Below are 6,844 nucleotides of genomic sequence, written 5' to 3'. Positions count from 1 at the left end.
AAGAGGGACTTGTAGTGAATTAAAGCTGGGAAGGCAGGCAAAGGCTAGATCATACAGAGTTTTCTCTATCATTTAAGAATTTTTATTTTTACTTTTAGAGCCCTTGGGGGGGTACTGAAGGGCTGAAACAAAGAAGCATAACGATCAACTTTACATTTTATTTAATTAAAAAAAGAATTATTTAATTTATTATTCTTATTCTTATTATTTTTTTAGAGGTTTTTGCTATAGGGCGCGTGCACTCGCCAGCCAGACAGAGAGAGACAGAGAGACAGAAAGCGAGAAATCACCCCCCGACGGGGGATGGCCATGCTGCAATTCCTTCTCCTCCATTCTTCTCTTGGGATCTTAGGCACGCATGCACATGCGCTTGACGTGAGTTTAAGCTACCGGTCCAGATGTGAACCGCAGTTGACTACATGGGAGTCCAGCGACATAGCCATTACGCCAACTGCTGGTCCCTTATTATTATTATTATTACTATTATTTTAAATTTGACCAGAGAAAGAGAGAGAGAGGGAAAGTAAGAAAGAAAGCTGCCAGGCCCAGGACTTGAACCCCAATCAGCCATGTGGGAGTCCAGCGCTTTAACCACCATGCCACCTGCTGGCCCCTCGACTTTGTATTTTAAAATGATTGCCCTAGCATCCTATAGGAAATAGTTTGAATGAAGGCACAGATTGATGTAAGAAACCAGTTAGGTTACCACAGTGGTTCAAGTGACAGAGAACATGGTGGCCAGAACTCAGATGTTGGTGGTATAGATAAAAGTGCATAGGTAGAAAAAAATGACAAGAAGATGCGGTAATTAGTTAGATTAGAGGTGGTGGTGAAGAGAAAGGGTTTGTCAAGGATGGACTATACAACTGGAAGAATGTAGGTGCTATTTGCTGAGGTGGACAATACTAAAGGAAAACCAGGTTTGGACAGGAAGAGTTTTGGTTTTGGAACATGGGCTTGTGAAACCTTTATATCAATCAAGTGGAGATATTGAAAAGTCAATTGTATATGAGTGCGGAACTCAAAGGGGGAGGTCTGGAAGACATTATTTGGAAGATATCAGTGTAGAGACAGATGGTAATTGAAGGAGATAGATGAACATTGGTGCAATTGATTTAATCCAATGCAATATAACTTCCACTCCTGTAAAGCTGCTTTCAACAAAGGTCATCAATAATCCTACTGTTAAATCCAGTCGTTAATTTCCAGTTGCTATCTCACTGTTTCTCTTGGCAGTAATTGGCACTAATCATGCCCTGTTATCCCTTCTCTGTTCCTCTAGTGGGTTCTTTTTCTGCTTGTCACTTAACCTTATTGCTGTTGTGATGGTGTCTTTTTTCCTAGATCTCTTCTTATTTTATCTATTCTTCCTGGGCTGTCTTATCCAGTGTGCAGCTAGAGCGGTTTCTTTAAAATCAACCTGACCAATCATAGCTTTGTTACCTCCCTATTGCCCTTGAGATAAAGTTCAAAGTTTACATGCTCTTTTTACCTCTCCAGTATCATTTCTCACCACTCCTCACTTGGTGTTCTATGTTCTGGTCATAAAGAACCTCTTGGAGGGATCAGCGGATGGCGTAATGGTTATGTTGCTGGACTCCCATGTAGTTGACTGTGGTTGGAGTACTGGATCTGGTGGTGTGCGCATGTGTGCCCAAAATTCCAAAAGGAGAAGAGATTTGCGGCATGGCCATCCCTCCTGAGGGGTAATTTCTTACTTTCTATTTCTCTGGTGAGCACATGTGCCCTATAGCAAAACCTGCTCTAAAAACAAAACAAAAACAACTCTTAGAGTTTTCCCAATGTTTGTGGTTATTATTTATTTATTTATTTATTTAAAGGTTTTCACCATAAGGCGAGTGCACTCTCCAGAGAGACAATGAAACAGAAAGTGAGAAATCAACCTCCCCTCCCCCACCCCCCAGGAGAATGGCCACATCATAATCCCTTCTCCATGATCTCCAAGCTGCTAAGTCTGAGGGACTCCTACCTTGGTCAGCCATGTGGGAGCGTATTAATCACTATGCCACCTGCTGGCCCCAATGTTTGAGGGTTTTACAAACAAACTGTATCTTCTGGTTGAAACCAGTAAACTCAATGTTTACTTATCCTTTAAATCTCAATTTAGATTTCACTTCCTGTAGAAAGTCTTCCCCTGGGTTCCAAGTCTGAGACAGGGGCCTTCTGACTGCTCTCCATACTGGATCATCACTGTCGTTTGTGCTCTATCTTATATAGCGTGAGTTCCACAAGGGATAAGAACATATTTATCTCACAGTTGTGTCCCCAGCACAGCAGACACATAGATATCTGTGCAATAGTCTAATGAACGATAGAAAAAACCTTGGGATAAAAGGTGACTCATACTGTAAATAAATGAAACTAAGTGTTTTCATATCATATAATATGTTCTCCTTTCTTTTATCCCTACTCTGTCTCTCATCACTTAAGCATTATAGTTGTGGATGCACTGCCCTCCGCATTGGGATGACACAGATTATCAGAGTTAAAATCTTGGCTCTCAAGGTCTTAATTTCACCTCTTAAAATCTAAAGATGTTTTTAGGACTTTTTTTTAAAAAGAATTATTTTATTTGACTTTATTTATTTATTTATTTATTTGACCAGAGAGGAACAGAGAGAGAGAGTGAGACAGCAAGCTGCCAGGTCTGGGACTTGAACTGCAGTCGACCATATGGGAGTCCAGCGCCCTTAACCACCATACCACCTGCTGGCCCCTAAAGATGATTTTTTAAAAAAAGAATAATTAAATTAATTAATTAATTTTAATTTGACCAGAGAGGGACAGAGATAGAGAGAGAGAGAGAGAGAAAGAGAAAGTAAGAAAGCAAAGAACCAGGTAAGGGACTCAAACCGTGGTCAGTTATGTGGGAGTCCAGTGCCCTTAACCACCATACCATCTGCCAGCCCCAAGATGATATTTTTGAAGTCTCCAGTTTTTGTTTTTGTTTTTGCTTTTGAGAGGATTTTGCTAACAGGTATGTGTGCTTGCCAGAAAGACAGAGAGACAGACAGAAAGCGAGAAACCACACCCTCCCAGGGGAGGATGGCCACGCTGCAATCCCTTCTCCTCCATTCTCCTCTCAGGGTCTTTGGCGCACATGCACACGCGCCCGGCATGAGTTTAAGCCACCAGGTCCGGGACTCGAACCGCAGTCGACTACCTGTGAGTCCAGTGACATAGCCATTATACCAACTGCTGATCCCAAAGGCTCCAGTTTTGTTTTTTTTTTTTTCGCTATAGGGCGCGTGCGCTCACCAGACAGACAAAGAGAGACCTTGAGACAGAAAGTGAGAAATCACCCCCCAGGGGGGATGGTCACGCGGCAATCCCTTCTCCTCCATTCTCCTCTCGGGATCTTGGGCACGCACACACACGCGCCCGGCGTGTTTCAAGCCTGACTACGTGGGAGTCCAGAGACATAACCATTATGCTAACTGCTGGTTCCCCCAAAGGCTCTAGTTTTTCAACTGTAAGAATGCTGTACTTGAAAGGTTTTCTTCTTCTTGTTTGTTGTCTTTTTTTTTTTTTTTTTTTTTTTAAGAAGCTTCCTTTTAAATGTCAAGAGACAGAACCTGGTAAATCCAGAGTTCAGAGTTTATAGCATCATCTCTTGATTGGGAAGAACACTGATTTTCCCCTCCACACAGAAAAATATAACCCTTTTTGGTTTTGGTGCAGAATTCGAAAAGAATGGAGAGAGGAAAATAATGAACTTTAGATGCAAATGTGTGTGTTTGCTCTCTGCCCCCACTACCAAATAATAGTAGTCAAAGGATTCATTCCTGGAACTCTGAGAAGATGCAGTTTTTCAAAGTACTCTGTGCTAACACTGGGCACATGTGCGTATGTGCCCAAGATCCTGAGAGGAGAATGGAGGAGAAGGGATTGTGGCATGGCCATCCCCCCTGGGGGTGATTTCTTGCTTTCTGTCTCTCTCTCTCTGTCTCTGTCTCTCTGGCGAGTGCATGCACCCTGTAACAAAAACCTCTCCAAAAAAAAAAAAAAAGTACCCTGTGCTAATGCAGGGAATTGCCATAGGATAGAAATGATATTGTCATCTGCAAAGGCAAAGGAGATTTAAGATAACCTCCACCTAATCTGGCCTTCTCATCTCTAAAGACCAAATCCCTTTGACTTTTCGACATTTGGAGGAAACATGAAAAGTTTTTTGGTGTCCATCCTCTGATAAGAGTTGAGCTAGAACTGAGAACTGAAATTCAGGGTACCTGTGGGGTTTGCTGTGACATCAGAGTGAGTCCTGAGTGTGGATGGCCCAAGTCAGGGGCCATCCCGGTTCAGCTTACCAGGAAAAACTAAGATGGGAGCTATGGGACCTCCATGAAACCATCATTGTGCTTTGTCTATAAAAGAACAAAAGTTCCACCTGCCAAGAAATTGCAGCAGATGCAGTGGCCATGGTACCCAATGGCCAAGACCAAAGGAGGCTACACTTGATCAGTTAGGCCAGAGAGACAGAAAGTGACACTTGGTCTTGATACCTTCCCTGATATCAGGATGATACATAAATCCCAAAGTAGGACTTTCTGAGCAGAAGGGAACCAAGAAGAGAATCCTGGTGAGAGTGAATTTAAAACTTGTAATGATTGGGGCCAGTAGGTGGCATAGTGATTAAGGTGCTTGACTCCAACAAGGCTCAACAGCAGTCCTAGAGGAAACAGCTTGAAACTCATGCTGGGCATGTATGCGTATGTGACCAAAATCCCAAGACGAGAATGGAGGAGAAGGGATTGTGGTGTGGCCATTCCCATGGGGGGGGTGTGATTTCTTAACTTTCTGTCTCTCCAACAAGCACATGTACCCTATAGTAAAAATCTCTCTCTCAAAAAAATAAAAACAAATAAAACTTATAATGATTGAGTTGTCTTGAATTAGTGAGGTTTATTCTTTTTCTGCCATCAATAGAAATGGGGGCTGAAAAACTTAAGTTGGGGACTGGCCCAGTGGCACAGCAATAATGCACTGCTCAAGTGATGCTAGATCGATATGAAAGATTGCAGTTTCAGGTCAATTTGTACATGCCTATGATCCTGGGTAGCTGGGAAGGTTGGAGGTGGGAAGAGAGATGGTGGAATTAGACTCTGTTGAGAATGCTTGTCTTTTTCTCTGTTCCTTGCTCTCATGAAAGAAATAAACTTAAAAAAGTTAAACTAAGTTAGGTCAGCCAGTGGCGTGGTGATGAAGGCAACTGGATCCCACATGGCTGACTGCACTGTTCAAGTTCTGAACCCAGTGGCTTTAAAAAAACACTGGGGCAAATGTGTGTGCATGCCCCAAATCCTGAGAAGAGAATGGAGGAGAAACGATTGTGGCATGACTGTCCCCCATGGGGGGAGGTACTTTCTTACCTTCCTTCTCTCACTTTGTCCTATAGCAAATTAATTTTAAAAAATAAAATTGGGGCCAGCAGGTGGCATGATGGTTGAGGTGTTGTATTCCCATATGACTATGGTTTGAGTCTCAGATCTGGTGACTTTCTCTCTCTCACTGGTGAGCACATGTGCCCTGTAAGAAATTAAAAAAATCCTAATGATGAGGCCAATAAGTGGCATAGTGGTTAAAGGTGTTGGTTTCCTACACGGTCAACCACAATTTGAGTCCCAGACCTGGTGGCTTGCTTTCTCACTTTCTTTCTCTCTCTTGCTCTGACCCTCTCTGGTCAAATTTAAATAAATAAATAAAGTTAAATTAAATAATTCTTTAAAAATAATGATAAATAAAATTAAATACATAATTCTTTTAAACAATTAAGTTGAGGGGCTGGTAGGTGGTATGGTGGTTAAAGGCACTGGACTTTCACATGGTTGACTGCAGTTTGAGTCCTGGACCTGGCAGCTTGCTTTCTTGCCTTCCTGTTCACTGTCTGGTCAAGCTGAAAGATAATAACAACAAATGGAATTAAATAAATAATTATTTTTTAAAAAATTAAGGGGACCAGTAGGTGGCATGGTGGTTAAGTTGCTAGATAGTCCCACATGGCAACCATGGTTCAAGTCTCTGACTGGGTGGCTTGCTTTCTCACTTGCCCTCTCTCTTTCTCTGTGTCTCTCTCTGGTCAAGTTAAAATAAATGAATGAATAAGTTAAAAAATTAAATAGATAATTCTTTTAAAAAATTAAGTTGAGAAATAAAAAATTATTTTCTCACCTGAGTCTATGACTTAAAATTGTAATTGAGCTTACTATACAAGTAAAGTTAAAAAAAGGAGGAGATTGGTGCCTTATGAAGACTAACCTGATTTCCTATGATTCTTTAGATGTCAGCTTGATCTTGGCCAGTTTGACACATAATTTGCAAAGGACGATCATGTATTTGAAAGCAAAAGTCTGCAGATGAACCAAGATAATGAGCCACATCAAACAGGGCATTCTGATAGGTGAGAGTGGATGAAGGTGCGGCTTTGAGGTTAGAAGATAATTCTTTCCTTTCTCCAGTGTAGAAAAGTCTAGTGTTCTAGGAGCCCCAAGAGATATGTTCTGAACTGAGCAGTATGTGAGTTTATGCTGCTGTAGACTAAATTAAAGAAACTAGAACTAATCTGAGGACATAGAGATATTACATCCATTTATCTTTGTCCAGTTTGGATTCAAAACAGTATTTATTTATGGACCATTCCCCTCTCAAACTATTTTTCACTTGAAAACCTTAACATGATTAAAAACTGGGCCTGTTCGAATGATTCTGACCCACCTAATAGAGGGCTAGGGTTAGTCATGACTCTCAACACCTTTCACTTTGCCAATCAATAATGAACTACTCCTTTCTTCTAAGAAGCTCATGCCACTAGTCCTTGGGAATACAC

This window comes from Tupaia chinensis, unplaced genomic scaffold, assembly GCF_000334495.1.
Source record: "Tupaia chinensis unplaced genomic scaffold, TupChi_1.0 Scaffold149501_1, whole genome shotgun sequence".
Lineage (NCBI taxonomy): Eukaryota > Metazoa > Chordata > Mammalia > Scandentia > Tupaiidae > Tupaia > Tupaia belangeri.
This window is presented reverse-complemented; position numbering follows the sequence as displayed.